Source organism: Dermacentor andersoni, chromosome 6, assembly GCF_023375885.2.
Source record: "Dermacentor andersoni chromosome 6, qqDerAnde1_hic_scaffold, whole genome shotgun sequence".
Lineage (NCBI taxonomy): Eukaryota > Metazoa > Arthropoda > Arachnida > Ixodida > Ixodidae > Dermacentor > Dermacentor andersoni.
Genome location: NC_092819.1, coordinates 108,186,082 through 108,205,993, shown reverse-complemented (window position 1 = coordinate 108,205,993; position 19,912 = coordinate 108,186,082). Strand labels below are relative to the sequence as shown.

Sequence of the window (19,912 nt, the reverse complement as noted above, 5' to 3'; positions counted from 1 at the left end):
ATGTCCTATTCCTTGAGGAACGGGCGGTCTTAGGCTATTCCGAAAAAAAGCTTGGTCACGATCGGCATATTAATTTATCTTTAAAGCCTGCACGTCCCTTTCACTTGCTAGTTCTCGCGGCTTTGTGATGTCGCGTGACAGACAGGTGAAGTGGGTGCAGCCCGAATACATTTTTGCCAATCCCAGAGGGCTAATCGTGAGAAAGGTCTAGAATTGGAAGAAATGTTTTGCTTTTGTTTGTTCTAATCATGCATAATCAGTGTGCACACGTCACATCAGATGGGGAGATATCGCGGTTTTCGTGACGTCGTGTGACAGACAGGCCAAATGCCGATGGCCCCAAAACTTTTTTACCAATCGTGGAATGCTACTTGCAGAAATGGAGTAAAAGCAGTTCGGAATAGCTTTACGCTATAGCACCCATGCTATTCACTCTAAAGATAACAAAAAAGATATTTACGTAAGAGCTTAAAATAAATAATAATTAAAGCAGCATAAGATATATATTTGCAGCAGATACGGCACCCTTAGCGAAGTGATCTACTGGGTGCATCTGTGAATTTATGATGCGCATTAGAAAGTGCCCCGTGTATGCAGCCATGGCCGCCCAGCTCTGAAAGATGGCAAATTTCGAATGCAATGGAAAAGGCAAAATCACCAAAAGGCCGCCGAAAATATACTTATTTACCTTCATAATAGTGTCTTCAAGCGCCTTACATTCCGCATCCTAAGCCGTGAGGTATACGATGTGGTTGGGAGTGTAGAACCCACTAGTAGCCTTTTGTTGCAGCAAGGCTATCATGATCATCGTCAACGACGCATCGCAAAAGAGACAACACTCAAGGAGAGAATAACAACTGAAGAGGCGCTGAACTTATAACTTCATGTTTATTTGACACGAAGTGTATGTGTACACACACAATCAAGTATAACAAAAACGAGGAAAAAGTGTTGTAGATCCAATGCGTCCTCTGGAATCTGTATGCAGCCATATCCTTCTGTAAGTGCATAAGCAGTGCAGAAACATGTGTTTGTGCTTATTCAATGCTACTGCAACGCGAAACCGAACGCTTTATTTATCTTGGCGAAGAATGTAATGCACATTTGAACGCAACCAGTGTTGTGGGGGTTAAAAGATGCAAGCTGGCTTTCTGCGTCACTTGTATGGGGTGCTCTACCTCCCCTTGGAAGCGCAGATACGACTGTGCATGCTATTTCTTGGCGGCACAATGGATGCGCCAAGTGGAGTCACCTTCTTCCTCTTTTCTTGTCTTGTCTTGTGTCCCAGACAGTGGAGCATACCCACTATAGGGGATTGGGCAAAAAGCAGGCGGTTTTTCGTATGATTAGAAGTAAAGCCAAACTAGATTTAAATTGTGGAGCGTGAGACTAGAACTGTAATTTAGACGTGTGATGAAAATATGGTTAAGAATTTTGATAAAATAAGTTAACGTAAATAAATGAAATAATAGAAAATATTGATAATGTTTTATTGCGGCTCTCATCATTGCAGCCCCTTCGCTTTCTCTACCAGTGGACAACGCCCCACATGCCCACAGGCCGGCTTCCCGCCTCTACCTTTCCCTGCTGCGGGAAAAGTAATGTGAGCCATCGCTCCTAGATGGCGCCCCACGCTGCAGCCGAGTAAGAGGTGATTGCAAGACTGGTGGAAGAAAAGTAGGGAAAGGAAAAAAAAAACGGGGATGTACAAAAGCAAAGTTCGCAATAGGGGGTCAGAAAATTTGGTTGTGGGAGTTCATAGTACTTTTCTTTCTTTTCTTTTTAAACTAGGTAGGACATTAGGCAGTATAATAGCAAGAGCTTGGTGGCGCAACCCACCGCCCCGTTCGAAAGGGGGTGGTCAACATTCATCCATCCATCCATCCATCCATCCATCCATCCATCCATCCATGGCGGTAGCCACTATAAGCAAGATAGTCACAGGGCGATTATCAAAGGGAGCTTCCCTTTATGCAACTCAAACGAACCTTAATCAGCGCATGGGCTAGGACAGGCACAGAATATCCCTCCTGTCAACGTCCTTTGATGTAATTACTTTAATACAATATTTACTTTAATATAGGGTAACGAATTGCTAGCTAACACATAGGTCACCATACCGTGGAATAAAGGCGGCTTCCGTGATTTCCCTTGTGCCTTGTACTTTGTTGGCAAGAAGCACAATGGTATGTTTAAGTCTTTTTGTACAGAGATCCTAAGTTTCACCGTCAAGGATTCCGAAACTACTCCCATGCGTTATTTAGTTTCCTGTGTCACCTGAATTTGTAACAGTGACTGAAATGAAACTCGAAAGCTTACAGTTTGGGCCCCTCCATGCTCACCTTCCTTGTAATTATGCATAAAAGCGTTCGTTGCTATTTGTGTTTCACTTTATGAGTGCTGGGCGTACATCCAAGCGCTAGAATTTTTAAACAGATGGGAATAACTAACATTACGTAGTGACAAACCATGCTTTCCGCCTACCTATCCATAATTGCCGTTCAAGTGTTTCTTTTTTTTCTACTCCTTTTATGTGAGCCCAAGTACGCTTGGCGGTCAATAATACCGCAATAGTGAGCTAAGCTGCTGTGCTGTTGTTCTCCGCATCGTGTCCCGTCTGTCGCGCTACCTTTTTTCAGGTTACAACTGAACCCATTGGCTCAGTTATTGAATCTTATTCGCCATCACGAGCCCTATAGCTGATTCGACGCCCGTGCTGACATTTGCTCCATACCTCCGGCAGTGGTTCTACTTCACCGCGGCAGAAGCGTGAAGACTCGCCCCTGGGGGGGGGGGGCTCTTCCCAGGTATCGTGGCACCAATAAATATATCCAAAAAGAAAAGCTACCGCAGTTGTGTTGGAGTACGCAATCACATCCAAATATCCAGCGAATGTCTTTCTTTAGAGCAGCCTCAATGAGAATTGCAGCTGTCTGTTGCGTTCGACGCCCTTCTGCACTGGGGACTGACAGGAAACTTGTTCGTGAAGCAGTGACTATCGCAGCCATTTCTGCGGCTTGGGTGTGTCTGCGTGCATGGTGAGTGACGATACTCGGTGGAAAACCCCTACGCTGGCAAAGGTAGTGTTCGGAGAGACCGCGGCTAGAAGAAATATCAGGTAACCACCAGACAGCCATGCCGAAACACAAAAGAAAACGCGGCAAGGGCGAAGAAGCCACGATCGGTCTGGGACAGCGTTCCCCGAATTCCGCGATAAAGCCGCAACTGCTCGTTAACGGTGAACAGCGCTGGCCGAGAAAGCGAACCAGCGCACCACCTGCGAGGCCTTGGGCTTTTCCAGCAAGCGTCCGAGTGTTAAGTGGCGAGCGACCGCACACCCTCCTCTCCTACGCGGGGAGCCCACAGAGCAGCCTTGAATGGAAAATGGGGCGACGGTTATGAAGAGACTATACGTTTCCGACTCGCTACCGGTATTTAGCCTCGCTCTATTTCGCCGCTCGCACTGGAGAAGGAGCAAACACCACTTGTGGAACACCACTTGTGTCGCGAACGTTACTCCGGCAAATAAATCACATACTTTAAGACGTGGCTCGTACGTGAATATCCCATGTTAAACTATGCCCGAATATTGCGCTTTCGAGCACTTTTTAAGAAATATTTGAGAAGGAAGCATTTCGTCAAGGCAGATTTTGCTTCGTCAGACCATGGATCATAAAATTCCTCTAAATTGGATCACGGCTGCTTTCATAGTTCAAAGGCAGCAGAATCAATCCTGTTCTTAAAACAAAGATGTAACGCTGCAGATCTTTTACGTACACTCTAAAAACTAAGGGAGTGCCGGGCACTCTCTTTGAGGGAGTAGCTGCTTGTCCCATATTTCACTCTCTTTTCGAGAGTAGATCGACCCTCTTTGAGAGAGAGTAGGTCAACTCCTCCTGACAGAGTTTTGTTACTCCACCGCAAGGGATTGCTAGTACTCTTCCGCAGAGTGATAATACTCTTCCCACAGGGAGTGCTAGTACTCTTCCGCAGAGTGCTAATACTCTCCCCGCAGGGTTAATAGTACACCGCCAGACCGAGTACTTCTACTCCCCCAAACAGAGTGCTTGTACTCCTTCAGAACAGAGTGCTAGTACTCTTCCCAATACCCTCTTAGCCAAGTCCTGGTCACGCATGCAGGCAGGAAATCTGATCAAATTAGGGCCGCTGATATACTGTTCCCTAGGCGGCTCCTCAGAGACACTGGCCCGATTCCAAGCGGCCTTCAGAATAGGCGTGAGCAAAGTTACGCAGGATTTTAAAGTCATTTTTTCGTGGCTATTTGCTGCCTACCGTGAGGCGTGACTGTTCTGAAGCGGCCTATGTGTATGCATCACGAACGCCAGTGAAGAAAAAAAAAAAGCGAATTACCACTTAATCTGCAAATATCTTCGCAAATTTCACAATCAGAAGTCACACAATCTAATTAGAATACAATTGTCAAGGGAATCACATACTTATCAAGAATCACAATGCTCTATACATCATGTGAATTCGAACCCGCGTACACTCGCATTTGTACAATTGAAAACACACATCATAACCATTACACCACAGCGCCGCCACACCCAGTAGTGTTCTTTTAGAGGTTATATATATACCGAACGTATTTGATGAATCGGCTGTGGTGGGTGGGGTTTCTCTGCAGTGTGCTGTGCTGTTGTGTACTGGAATGCGTGTGCGTTTGCATCATTTCCATTCCTTGCTACGACTAACGAAGGAAGACAACGTAGACGACAACGTGAGAACTATTCACGGCTTGTCGTCACCGCAGGAAAATAACAAATGTGCCGTTCAGCTCATGATCGAGTGCTTCTCCAGTCCATGTTCTCCAAAATACGCGGATACAAAGTATTGCGCCAACCATCCACGTATGTGAATTTAATTCGCGCGTATACTGGTGAGCAACTGCGACGCCAGTACCAGGCATTTCGACGTGCCTCACGCTGCCGTGTAGGCGTTCTTTTCAAGTGCATTAGTTTAGAGTTTGGTTCAGTCCGCTGTGAGCTGTTGTCCTGCAATAGCAGCGGATCGTTAGCGTTTTGAAGCGCATGCATTCCAGCATTTGGAGACTGCTTATGCCGATAGCCGCGTCAAATGCATTGGCACGCATGTTTAAATGACTAATGTGTCCACTTGTTACGCGTGCACTGCTCGTATCCTGTGGCAGTGCTCGTACTAAAAGCTTCGAAGACCATCTACACTCATGCGTGTGTTCAATTTATATATGCACAGGATGGACTTGCCGGCTAGTTGGTTGAGCATTTTAGAAGAAACAGCGCAACACAAGGACAACGCAAAAACATGCCACACCACGAAGCGCTGGTGTGGTTGATGCTTTTTTTCGTCCTTGTGTTTGCGCTGTTTCTTCTTCCACGATACACGCACACCACAGGTACGCGAAAGTTTAGGAGCATAAGTGGTTAACTCTGTTTTCCCCGTTTTCTCTCAGTGTCAATGGCACAGTGCGTTGCCCGGAATTGTGCACGCTTACCCCCATATGCAGAAATGCATCATAACTTGAAGCCCATGCTTGACTTGATCTAAACGACGCAAGTCGTGAACGCACCAAAAGAAAGGCAGTGAGCGTCTTGGGGGACGTTCGCACCAGGCGTCGTTTATATCAAGTCAAGCATGAGCTTTGTATTAAGATACATTTCTGAATACGGGGCTAGACATCTGCTTCTTCCAGAAAATGTCGAAGAAACGCCCGCCAAAACCAGGCACATTCGCAAACTTAACTAGGCAATACGAAGCTCCATAGAAAAAAAGAAGAGTGGTATTAAAAGCTTTCAGTATTTTTCTTTACTCCAAAATAGTTGCGCTCTCGTGGCTTCACTGTACAGAGATAGTGCAGCGTTAGCTACAAAGCATGAATTTCCTAACTCCATGCCAAAATAAGCTTGTAAAATTATTTAGGTGCTAGAATCCAGGGTTTGTAGCGATCCTTGAAAATCCTTTATTTCTAAAATGCCATTTTCAAGGCATTGAAAACCCTTGAAATTTAGGAGCACTGGAAAGTCCTTAAACTTTTACACTTGGCTAGACTTAGCAGACATTGCCAAGCGCTTTTTTTCCCTTCTGTGACACTCTTTCGCATGTCACAGAAAATTGTCTCTGGAGGTAATAGAAGGAAAGCGACATCCTTAAAGTTGAAATTACAAAGGAGCTGCAGATACCAGTTTTATTCACATGGAACCGGCGACAAATGTGCTTGGAGGAGCAGAAGCAGGAAGCTCAACAGTTGAGGCATTCGAAGAGAAGCCGTGAAGAGAAAATTGAGAGCGACAGACACAATAAAAAGAAATTAGAAATGACTATTGCTTATTTGATGGTGAAAAAAGCTGAGGCAACAGATGACATCACATACACTGTCAAACCAAACAGTATTCAAAAACTGCAAACGTTGCAGGTCCAAGTAGTTAATTGTGCTATTGCAGAAAAACTTTGAGCGCTTTCTTGAAATGCTTCCTTGTGTGCGTTTAGTGGTGGGCGGTGAAAGGCAAATTAGCAGTCTTTCAAATGTTTGAAATCATTGAAATGCGATTTGTTTTGTTTTCATTTGTTTGCATTAAAGTTAACGGTGTTCTTGAACAAGTTATTGCCTGTCCAAACTACTACACACATTGCACGAGGTCCTTGAAGTTACTGTGTCGGGGCCTCGAAAGTCCTTGAAAACCATTGAATTTTTTTCTTCAATATTGCTACGAACCCAGTAGAACAATTGTCATGGAGTAAAAACCTTGGCTGAACAGGGAACGCAGAGCACAGGAAGACTAGAAATGCAGTAGTAGGCATGGAGGGCCCTGAAAAAAATGTGCCACATCCGCTCGTCTGCCTTATGTTTCTGCACCGACTGTCGCATTTTTAATAGAAGTGCACTTTCTGTTCTACTCCAATAAACGCAACATTACGAACTCCAGTGTGGGGCAGTCCTTCAGCCAGTGCAGAACTTTTTCTGTACATCCGAGTCAGCTCTGTCATTTTTCCAGCATTGTAGTACAAGATTTGTTAAACTGGTTTAGCAGAATATGAGCAGTATACTCTTAAATTAGCTGTTTATTTGTATACACAAGTACAGGTCCTCAGTTTGGTTGCATGACAAATTGCCATACCTCAATAGATACAAGAAACAATTTTATTACAGTTCAATAAAATCCAAACAGTAATAATCACAACAATATAATGACATACATTTCTTTTGGTACGTATACAGCCCATGTCTTGGCAGTGTATAAATTCAACTATACACCGCAAGTACTGTGTCCTGACCACTATTATTCACATGTGTAAAACCATCACAGCAATTCAACAAATATCACAGTAATTAGTGACATACACTTTGTAACTGCTTTACATGAGCATAATGTATACAAATGGTCCCTGTGTACCTACACATGACTAGTGCCACCCGAGTACTATTACTCACAGGTGTAAAACCAACAAAGCAGTTCTTTAAAAAATATCACAGCGCTTAGTGACGTACATGCTGTAACTCCCTTGTAGAAACTTAATACAAACACGTGAGGACACAGAAAGCTAGCAGTGGGCATACATGGGAATACCACCGCCTCAATACTAATTCACAAGTGTAAAACCAACCAAGCAGTTCTTTAAAGAATATCACAATGCTTAGTGACATACATTTTCTAACTAGCTTATATAAGCTTTATACAAACATGAGAACATACACAAAGCTAGCGGTGCACCCGCATAGAAGTGCGGCCATCTGAACACGATTATTTGCAAGTGTAAGCTCAACAGAACAGTTCGTTATAGTGACGCACATTTTGTAACTGCCTTACACAAGCTTAGTGCAAGCACAAGAATACAGAAAAATATAAATTAAAAACATGCTCTATGCATACACAAACAGATCAACACAAATGGTAAACACCGCTTTGAAGACAAATGTGACTGTGGCAAAGCGCAGTGCTGTGCCGGTTGAAATTGCCACCCACAAAAGTATTGAGCAATGCTTAAACCACAGGCAACAAAGTGCTGAAAGACTGCGTCTCTAACGTAACTATATTAATTCAAATTTCTTGAATATAGGGCTCGCTTGCAGATAAGGCATCTGATCCAACTGACCTGATTTTACACCTGCTACATGCATACAATGCACTCAGATATAACTGGTAATAATAATTATAAAAGGCATTTAAAAACTTGATAGTATGATGAAGATGCATGACTAGAAAAGTTCTGTCCCCCTCGTACTTGTTAAAAAGGTGTAAGTACGACACATGTTCTTTTTTTCCTCAATTTTTGCATTAATGGACAGCCGGGAACCTCGAACCGACACAAAAAAAAAAAGATACTGCTATGTTAATAGTGTTATGAACAATTTTTTGTGAAAGCTTTTTTACAGACAAGTTGCAGTCTCGTTTCTGGAGGTTGAGCTGTACCTTGCAAAATAACTTGAAAAGTGGTCACATGGGAGGATGACACTATATCATAATGTTAGTTTCAGTTGACTCTCTTGCCCTACAAGTCGCTGCTCACTGTGCCCAGTGATGCAACAGCAGTGTCTGTGTGATTTTCATCACACTTCTGTCCTATGCCATTCTTACCAGAGTTGGCAGCACATAGATACCCAAATTTCGATAGTGTTGCTTTCTCAGGTGGTTGCTTTTGATTTGCTCAATATCAGTTGGCACTTCACCTGCATCAAACTTCTTTTTTACCTCTTCAACAACAACATCAACAACAATCTTATGACACCTGTGTTGTCCTTCTAGTTGCCTACAAAGACCAGTCAATCTAGCAACAACACTGACAGTCTCTACTATCTTGTAATGGGGGAGAGGTGTGTCCCACCATGTGTTCCACATTGTTGTCACTATGTGGGCTGGCTGGGAGGACAACAACTGTAATATGTTTGCATTTGCATATATTAAAGTGATGCTTGTACTGTGTTATAACACCTAACTTAGTCTTGCACTTGCTGCACAATAACACTGGCTCACAGTCGTGGTGAAAAGCTTTTGTATGTTGAGCAAATGAGTTGTATCCACTACAAAAAAGTCAGTGATAGCACACATGTTGCTCTACCAGGCCTGGTGGGGTTCCTTCTGACACTGCTGCTGATGCTGACGCGCTGCTGCTTGCCTCGTACACTGTTGCAGCTGCAGTAGACATGGCAGTCTCTGTATCTATTGCTGCCGTGTCATCTGTCATGGTAACTTCCAAGTGGTATCGGGCTCACTTCTGCAACAGAGATGTTGTTTGCCCCTTGAGGGCTCTCATGATCAGGGCCAATAATTTCGTAGGCATTGTCTCCTGCATCGAAGAACCAATAAGAACAGCACGAATTAATAAACATAGCTCTAAAAAGTACGGACATCAAGACTTAACCACAAGCTTTGCACATAAGTGACCGGGCTTAATGAATAATACTTGCAGGAGGAGTTACACAATTGTTTGTGTATATTACAGTAAAGCCTCATCAGAAGATATTTAAGAGGCACGGGAAACATGTCTCTCGAAACCAAAAATTTTGAGACACTGAGTAGCCAGACTAGATTACTTTATTATGCATCATCACTAAAGTATGTTTTAATACATCTGAAGGAATAAATGCTCAGGGTGGCTTAAAGGGCCCCTAGACCACTTCTCGACATTTTTTGAACATTTCAAGTAAACACGAGTATCGAAATCAGAATGCCGTCACGATCGACGAAGCCAAATGCCAGAGTGCGTAGCACTGCCGGAGCACCACAACATGAAGAATATGACCCCGTGCGCCTCTCTGGATCTATCCTGCACCCCCCAGTTTGTCCTGACGTCACCAGGCTGTCTCTGATGATGTCACCAGTTCCCGGTGCTGTCGATTGGTCGAACGAAAGTGTACGACTTCCGGCAAGGCCTGCAAGCAAATACACACACTCCTTCCTCGTCGCGTTGCGCGCGATGCCATTGTGGGCAGCCAATGGGGGCAAAGAACAAACGCCAACAGAAGGGTCTCCCTATGAGGCTCTTCAACACGAGTCACCATACAGTTCCGTTGTATTAGCGCCACCCCTCGCAGGACGACGGGCCAGCGCGGCAGCAACAGAGCTCATTGGTGTTGGCCTGTCCCGTAACATTTGGAGGTGTACTAGGCAAGGAAAAGACGATACTGTCCTTATGGCGTGTACCAGATGAAAGAGTGAAATGAGTGGGGACTACTTTTCGATAATCAAACACACGTCGCTCCACTATTACTGCACCGTTTCGAAAAATTCTCGTGGCTACCTGTTCATTGCCTTATTGTGTAGAACTGCAACACCGCAACTAAATTTCAACGTCGGTGGTTTAGGGGCCCTTTAAAGAAGACATTCACAGCTTTTTAGTGACTGTAGATTGTGTTAGCTTCCTTCCCAACTTCTGGAATTTAAACACTTCACTTTGCAAGCCTTGTTGCTCGCAGTACCTTTGAGGTGCTCTTAGGCGCTCGTCAGCTTCAACTGCCGACACTTTCTGCCCTGCACTATCCTCGTTGCCCTCCTTTTCTGGTTCATGCTAAAAGAGACATGCGCGATTGACTTGTGTAAGGATTGCGTGATCTTTACGCCCTTCGGAGCACACAAGGTGCAAAAAGTGAATGTGTCTGGGTTGTGTCCCTTCGAAGTAGTGAATACTTAAAAAGTCATCCTTAGTAACAAAGGTGTCTCTTGTATACAGTATTGTTAACGTGGCAAACATCGGAAAACCAACCAAACCATTTTCAGATGTCTCTTACAACCAAGTGCATCTTGTAATGAGATTCTACTGTACTGAATATTTTTCAACTATGGATCATATGCATGTACATATAGTCACAAAGACATGTTGTGTGGAATGGCGAATCGGGAAACAGTTCGTACTCTTACTTTTTGTCCCTAACATAAGCAGCTGATAACAATATGATAAAAAAGCAGGCAATGAGGCTAGAATGGAACATAATCCTTCAGCTCTAAACAGTTTTTTGGGCCCACATCATTCCCTCATATGACATAAGGAAACAACTTGATAGCAGTAATGGCTGCATGTGATCTGAGTTGATTGAAACAAACTATACGTAAGGTTGTCTGGATGTAATTTTATCAGAGTGCTTTTTAGATGTCCTGCTGGTGATCCTGGCTGCGCGATGCTTCTCATGCTTTTTGGCACGATTCCTTTTTTTCCACTCCACTTTTTTTTTCAGATTTTCTCCCCTTTCCCTTCCCCCTTGTGTAAAATAGCACACTTGAAGTATCAAATCTGTTGAACTAACGTGTGTATCAAACCTGTTAACATGTGTGCTTCTCTGTGGTCTGTGTTGTATTTTTGCGCTGCACAATTCAATTCAAGATGAAAGATGGAACGTCCCTGCCTTTAGTTTGTGTGTGTGTGTGTCTCTCTCATGTTTTGAAATATATGTACATTCAGGAGTGCCTGCATGCCCTTCTCTCCTGCTCCAGTGACGAAAAGGAGAGCCTGTTTATGTACCATAGTAAAAAATTCAATGGTTTTCGCTGTGCCCATTACATCCCTTATCATATGGATCTGTCACAATACAGAGTAGCAGTGGTCCATAATACTAGCCCATCCCAACATAATTATAAATTAACACATACCGACACGCTGCGAAACAGCTGTTGCAAAGCCGCTGGTGAAGGCAATTTCCGCAGCACTGCAGTGGTACAGCCGAGCTCCACCTGTATAGTGACAAATCCATATGCGTGTTGGCAACTCAGTAGTTGCTGATGGTTTCATAAGCTTTACACTACACAATAAAGTAATCTAGACAACTTTGTTGGAACAAATGCAAATAATTAGGACACCACTTAAACACTAACACGATTAATTGCCCCCAATCTCTCACTCACTAAGGGATAATACTACTGAAACATCGGTGGAGAGCTCAGATTAACACAGCCCATAAAGGACAAGCGTTCTTTGAGGAAAACAGCTATAACAGCGGTTAGTTTTCTTGATCATTTTATGTGGTAGCTTTGATTTAAATGTCATGCAGTACTATAAAATACGAAGTGCCGCATTTCTAGCAGCAGAGGGCGTCGTCAGGCTCATGGTACAACAGATTTTTGCACTGTTTGTCAGTGAGCCTACACATACAAAGAAAACCGAATTCACACATACATATACAGTGTCAAGTGCACTTCTTCTGAAAACGCAGCCACCAGTTCCAATGTTGCTGAAAGGAAAGGTTATATAAAGTGCGAGACTGCATGGAACTGCCACTTATGACTGTATATGTATGGTCTGCTGATTGCAGAGGTAGTCACATGCTATTTCTAGTCTCTTTTAGAAGCATTACTAAAGAATAAATTAGAATCTATTCATAAGTCACGAATTTCATGCATCCACAGTTTGGCTAAATAACCTGCGAGAAAGACATGTTTACCTGGAATAGCAACCTTTTTTCCTGCTGCAAAACTTTCCTTCGAATTAATGAAATAACTTTACAGCGTCATAATGCGTTTCTCGCAACTACTTGCCGGCAGTGGTGAGTTAGTGTTTATATCCGACTCATTGGGCGACAATACTGCCAAACACAAATGCTTCACGAACACGAGAACACGTCCCTCGCAGAGAATAGCAACCATATATGCCTCTGTGAGACATGATCGCACCTTTGTGGTCAAAATGTACATTAGAACGACATCACCATCTCAGTAAAAAAAAAAAAAGCCTCCGTACAAGGCAGCCGCCAACTGCATAATGTGAAATTGCAACTGATGTCCACTTACTGGTGGCCTGTGTTTGAGTCACTTTTGGCAGTTGACTGGGTGCTGAGAAATGCACGTGCTGGGTTGTCCCTGCAAGGCATACAGGGTTATGTCAAACGTTGAAAATATATATATGCCGGCATTTCATCAGTCGCAAAACAAACGAGTGAACTAATAAACAACTGTAATGTAAACAGAGTACACATCATAAGATAGGCTGTCAACTGTTAATGCATTACGCAAAAAACCTAATGCATAGGAAAGACTATATGTATACACACGAAGCTGACACACAATTTAATTCGCTCTAGGTTTTTCCGTGCAGTATATTCAAATTATTATGTCTCGTGGTTAGAGCAAAATTAGTGTAAATTACGAACTAAATTATCTACCCTGGAAACTTTTCTTCAATATGCCCCTGTGCGCACTTCGAACGAGTAGCGTTGTAAAATTTACGTACATGGCATTTAACATAGTTGCTGAACACTGATTTCCTTTGCCCTGTGTCGTGTACAGTGAGCTACATATATCTGCCCCCCCCCCTTTTTTGTACTAGCCATACTGCGCGCCACTGCACCTATACGCACGTCAATAAACCTCACGACACAGAAATAAAAAAAGCGCCAATCACCCATGCCTGCATGTTGTAGTGGGCCTAACCTAACCAAGCATGGGCTGTTGCTTTTTATAGTAAACAAAGGCACCGTGCTCATTGCAAGTATGTATCATGTCGCTAAGCAAATATGCAATTTCATTGTACCACTATTTTTTTTATCACATGGATATATCTGTTGAGAGGCAAGACAAAAAGCAGTCACTTCTCAGAACTAATCAGCTTTCTTAAAACACATTTTTAACTTTTCAATGACACTTGCTGCTATGTGTTTGTCTCCAGAGAGCATACTTGATTTGACTTTCCAATCAGAGACATTACATAAATATACCATGTTAAGATGACTGCCTGGAGCACGTGAGAATTTTCATCTTCGTGTAACATACTGTATCTTGATTTTGTTGACATTTGGTCAAATGGTACACCCAATATACCCACATACTAGTTTTCTTGTCCAAATAACATGCCAATGTAGTTTGATTTTTTGGCATTGGCTCCTCTGCACTACGTGAAGTCGCGCTGCACTGGCTCTTTCACATCCTCGTGTCCTTGCAGCTGCCTTCTTGCGTTATATAAAGCGGGTGCGTGAAAAATATCGTATGCAAAAGTCAACACAAGGGCATGGTGCAAAACAACATCAAGACAGTCAAGGCCATGGCAATAAAAAAGTCTTAGCTCTTAGTCTTCCTAGTGAAATGCATGCAAAACATCCAAATGACTGCAACAGTCAACTGCTAAACTAACTTCAATTTTTAGATTTAAGCAAAAAAACAAATAAACCACAGTTCATCCTTGTTTTTCATGAATGTTAGAATACTCCTGCTAATGAATAGAATATTGGTCATTTTCAGACGTCATAGGTCTGTCATGAGTCTGGTGTATCGCAAACACCACTTGTGACACATCCTAAGCACCTGCCCAGTGTGCCCCCCCCCCCCGGACCATTCTTGGTTGTGCCACTGCTGAAGCAATAATTTGAGGATTATAGCTGCAAACACGATGCTCAGTAGGGATGAAAATATTGTCCTTCAGCTCAATGGATATATGGATGTGCCTATAAAAAAAGGGCAACAAGGCTTGTTATGGCAAGCTTACCCACATTTCAATACTAACAAGTTCACTGCGGCCTGCATCTAAGCTTACTAAAAGGCATGAACTTATTTTCATGCATGAGGTGCGCAGTGGAGTTCATTTCTGACAGACCCGACTACTGCTGCAGTTTGAAATCTAGCATTTTACATTCTTGTAGGCATGTAAAAGTTGCAGTTAAACCGCAGTTATTAGTTTATTACACCAACCTATTGTTCTGTGTACGACAGACTGGTAACACGGAATTAAAGCAACATTTTATTTTGATATTTTATTTCTCTACTAAAAATATTCAAGCGATAAACACATCTTGATCTGCCATGCTATAGCAAAATGCACACATTACGCTTGTAACCCCCAGAGGAAGGCTGATTTAGCTGTTCATATGACATAACTCTGACACGCCAACTCATATTAGCAAATGCACAGGCATGTCCAAAACAATAAGCGTATGCAAAGCGCCCCTGCAATTGTAATTCCACACAGCAGCCGTTATATTCGATGCCGATGCGTAACTAGGTGCTCGACAATTCACCGAGTTCGTAGACATAAGCATCCTTTCAGTTTCGCACCGTGCACGAAAACCGCAACAGGAGACAAAACCAGACCTATAATCACACCATTTCAACATGAGCAAAAACAGTTCGGTCTTAGAGACAAACACTGTGAGAGCGATTTAGTGCGCGACGGCGACGAGCGACGGCTTCGAGCGACAAAACGGGCCGTCGCTTGAACAGATGGCTCGGTTCTGGAAATCTAGAAATCGTCGCTCGTCGCCCAGAGGTGCTATGAGCGACTAGCCAATAGCGCGAAGCCGGAACTGGATGTACATACATCGCTCAAATACTACCGATTGTCGCGCGGAACGAGCAAATGATTCAATTTTTATACGTGCAAGGATAAGAACGTACTGCAAGACCACCGGAAATATTTTATGCTACTTTTTATAGTAAAATACATCAACGTAAATTACTAAAGCACGCGTCACGCGTGACTGCAGCCCTCATGCCGGCAACACCGGGGAGGCGTCGCTCAAAATCGTCGCTCGCACGGAGTACGACTTGTAGGCGACGAGCGAACGCGACAGCCATCTCCGTCGCGTCGCTTGTAGCTGCCGCGCGCAAGATCGCTTATATGGGGTTTATACTTTTTTCAGCATAAAACATGAATTCCTCATGCGTTTTCAGTAAGTTCAAGATAACGCGCCCAAGTGACCTCTTGCAGCATGCAGCTGAATGCCTGCGGCAAAGTTTCTAACTAGCACTGGTGCTGCACGTAACTTCAGTGGTCGCAGATTCCCCCTGCGCGAGACACCGTCAAGCGCGCGGTTTATTTATTAAAAAAAAGCATGCTGCCAGCAAAATGACGCCTTCTGTTATGTGATTCCTTAGTTCAACAGCGTTCCGTACACAGTAGACTGCCAAACTGAATAAATTCAAACACACAAAACGCACGCTAATCACGCTCCGCATAGGCTCGGAATCACGGGCTGGTGAACTAACCATTTTAAGCGTCCTCTCGCCTGGCGTCTTATTGAACATACCATAGTTCTGGCAGCGTTTGCGATTTTTAAAGCTCTTACGGACAGCGGCAAAGTGATAAAATCACATGCAGTTATCGCGACGACTGGCTTTTTCGATTGACATCGAGAGACAGCGCGTGCGCCTAGTCCTTTGTCAATCGCGTCGGCTAAGCGCAGCGACGACTTCCTGGCGATAGCATGACATATACGGAGAATGTGCACCTAAGTTAGAATTCACTTACCGTGGAGGATTTGTTGTTATATCCAAGGCATGACGAACGACTGTCGTGTTTTCGTGGCGGCGCGAGATGGCTGACACACGAAATCCCTCGGCTGGCCTTTGCTCGCTGGACGGATCTTCTTTCTCCAGTGCTGTGTTGTTCCGCGATCGTGAGCGCGCGCGAGCGCGGTGGAGCCACTCCGAGTGAAAAAGTAGAGCGCTCGCTACGCGTTTCTTTGAACTGCGGCGGCCTGTTCTCTTAGAAGCAAAACGATGTGTTCTTTGCTCAGCGTGCATGAATGATACATTGCCATGTTCGGGGCCAGCCACCTACAGTTGAAGCAGAAGATTACGCTACGTTTTGTTTTCTATTGCCGCAAGAGTCTCTCTTTTCTATTGTCGCAAGAGTCTTTTTACTCTCTCTCTCTGAAGGGGAGAGTGAAAAGCACATTTCACTCTCTCCTTGGTGACAGAGTGAACAATGCATTTCACTCTCCTCGACATTTTGCGAGAGTAAAACGACGCTTTGAAGAGTGAACCGGCAGCTTCACTCCTGCGATACCCTCCCTAGTTTTTAGAGTGTACGTGATGTACTGCTGAGGCACTAATTAGTCCACAGACTTTGAATTTCACTAACATATACCCATAATCTGCCCCTGGTTACATTATTCCTTTATTACAGAAAGCTTCCAGCAACAAGAGATAATATTTCAGGGGAGGGGGTGGGGAATGTTGCTAAGTGATATGACATTCCGTGCAGCGTGCATCAACTTATTCCACATTGTAAGTATATGAGGAAAAAAAGCCTTTTAAGCACATCAGTACCACGAAATTACTCTCGAACTTTCATAGGATGATCTCAGAGGGCTGATGCAGAATACGGGAGTTAAAAAACAAGAGGTTTGTATGTTTTTCGGCTTTACCGAAGTAAATATGAAAGGACAGTTGAAGTGTGCGCACGCGGTGTTTCTCAATGGTTTTCCAGCATAGATTAAGCTTCGTTTAGGAAACACTGCCCCGAATGTTGCCGTCGCAGCTGACGAAACAAGCAGCGTGATTCTGAACACATTCCAGTGCGAGTGACAGTACAGAGGACGGCATTTTCCATGCTGCGCAGGTGTATTCTGAGATCGGCCCTACGTTAGTAAAGTACAGTTGCTTTCTTTTAATTGCGGTGGAGTTTGCCGAAAGTTGCGTCTGATGAAATTAGGCATTGCGTAAAGCATGGTAGGCCTATGGTTTTTATGCTGAGAATATCTTCTGTTATCGGAAAAATAACGGCCCAATGATTTGTATTACTCCATTCTTTTTAGTGGAACACAACTCGGAATGCTTTTAGAAATGACTAAGCAGTGTGTTCAAGAAAAGAAAATGTGGTGACACTCTTCTATGTTCAAGCGCATTTGCTATTTTCTGCACCACTGATGTATACATGGTCTAGATCTTGCTTGCTGTAAATGACAGCAGACAGGTATTCCTTATTTCTTGGTATGTCACGCACCCGTCGGCGTTGATGTGGTTCTTGCAGTCAATGTTCTGAGCACACGAGGGCTCATTGAAGGAAACTAAATTGACCGGAAGCTCCACCAAGGATCTCCGAGACGCGCCTGAGTCCGCTTTCACTTATCCTCCCTGCTTCCGAGTAATTAATACTTTCCCACTGCTGTTTGAATAGTATTGACGAATTCATGAAATAACTAGGACGCTATAACGTAAAGCTATTCCGAACTTTTCTATTCCAATTCTGCAATCAGCACTGCGCGATTGGTCAAAAACACTCTTGGACCACTCCCGCTTCGCCTGACTGTTATGCGACGCCACGAAAACCGCGATAGCTCCCCATCTGATATGACGTATACACACTCATTATGAATAATTTCACTGAACAAAAAATAGTTATTGCTCATTCGACGCCTTTTCGACGTTAGCCCTCGGCTATTGGTCAAAAATTTTCGTGCTGCGCCCACTTCACCTGCATGTCACGCGACGTTACACAACCGCGAAAACTCACCGCGTCAATGGAACGTGTACGGGCTAAAAATGAATTAGTTTACCGAAAAAAAATGGAATTTTTTTTCTGAATAGCCGCGCGTTACCCCGTTCCGAAAGGAATTAAATATGGCTGCTGCCGATCGCTCAGGCACTGGCTACTATACGGAGGAAGGAAACTCAGGAGAGGCCCTGACGTCACTCTTTGTGAAGCTAAAGTGAAGCCGGAAGTTGGCGCTGTTCATGGCGTTGCTCCGCCTATCGGGCCAGCTCTCCTCCCTTGTTTACATTTCTCGCGAAACCACGCCGCGCTGCTTGTAACCGGGCTGCTCGTACGCGCGCGCTCCGCAGCAATGCTAAACAATCGCAATGTCTCATTGCATTACCGTTGCCGAATTCATGTTAAAAGAAGTTCATATTCAACTTCGCAAATTGGGCCATGAGGTCGAATCGGCTGATTTTACCGGCTTTTATCAAAGTAAACATGACTTAAAGGCCAGCCAACTGAACTGCTCTCATCAACCGCAGGTAAAGGCCGCTGCCCAGTTCTCGCGTGTTTTTTAAAAAAAAGGTCACCTTTATCGCTGCCTTCTACTTGCTTTTCTCTGCTTGGGCTATAGGTCTTGCGAGCTGGGCGACTGGCGATACGAAAAAAAATGTACGCATTCTCACTGCATTGCAAGAACGCACTGGAGATACGTACGACACACCCACCCATTTGTGATCCATTTGGAAATTATGAGCACGAACCCATTCTCGCTTGAGGAATCGTCGTGTTTTATTGAACAAACTTCGGTTGGCCGCGCATCACTGCGACAGCGCGCCGGCGAGGAGGCAGAGTGTCATTTCTGACCCCGCGTTTAGATTCATTGACTGCCGACTGAGGTGCCTTATTACTACGGTAAGTGAAGCATCACGGAACGAAAGTATTGCGATAGCCGGCGCACGTTGCAGAACAGTACGCGCGTAGAACCGGCCTACATGCGACCATGAAACAGCCGTTTGATGTGTTCGCAGGCGTACTACGTTCTGTGGAGCCTTGCTGACCCTTGCAGCGCATCCGCTAACCCTCACTTCGCATTCTCGCGCGCACAGATAAGATACGCCTGCGGTAGGGAGGATTCGCTCCTTTAGTCAAAGCAGCCGCTTCTTTCCCATCTTCCAGAATGAAGCGTCGGCTAGCAGGCGCACGGTGCCGAGGGCAGCAAAATGCACATATTCTGCGTAACGCTCTATCCGCACGTGTATTGAGGTACACAGGTGTGCAGGTGTACATGAACCTCGAACGCACTCTGCTTAAAAGACTTCGTGCTGTCGCGAGTACTGCGATGAACAAGCAACAGTTAAGCAACATCTGTTTTATTATGCACAAAAGCAAGTTGCTACCGAACGCGAACTATGCATTCATAACGTACGTCTACGTGCCGCAAATGAACCATATGCGCTGTCAAAAGCAGGAATCACTGACCTGGGGTGCTATGCAGGATGCGCCGAGTTTGGCGAAACTCGGGATCTTCACGAGCTCTGGCGACACCCCAAGATGAAAGCAAAAATAGTACCGACACACAGTTTATCTTTCGACAAGCCTCCAGTTTCATTGGTTTATCTAGGCTCACTCTGGGTGGCTATCATTCCTAGGGCGGTCGACAAACTGGGGCTCACGTGATCATACCGTCGGTGCATGGTCGTGCCTTCTTTCACTTGTTTGTCGTTCCACTGAGTGCATTACGTGCACGAGCAAGTTATAAAACAAATTCATTTAGTACAATATTATTAGTTAGATTAAC

General features: G+C 44.3%; 1 long non-coding RNA gene across 1 annotated transcript; it reads right to left on the bottom strand.

Moving 5' to 3' along the window:
- Positions 1–7,041: 7,041 nt before the first annotated feature.
- LOC129382429 (uncharacterized) lies at positions 7,042–14,221 on the bottom strand. The gene is made up of 3 exons (XR_011895255.1): positions 12,714–14,221; positions 11,580–11,660; positions 7,042–9,282 (listed from the first exon to the last, which is right to left on the bottom strand). It is a non-coding gene; the product is annotated as an uncharacterized lncRNA (long non-coding RNA).
- Positions 14,222–19,912: the final 5,691 nt, after the last annotated feature.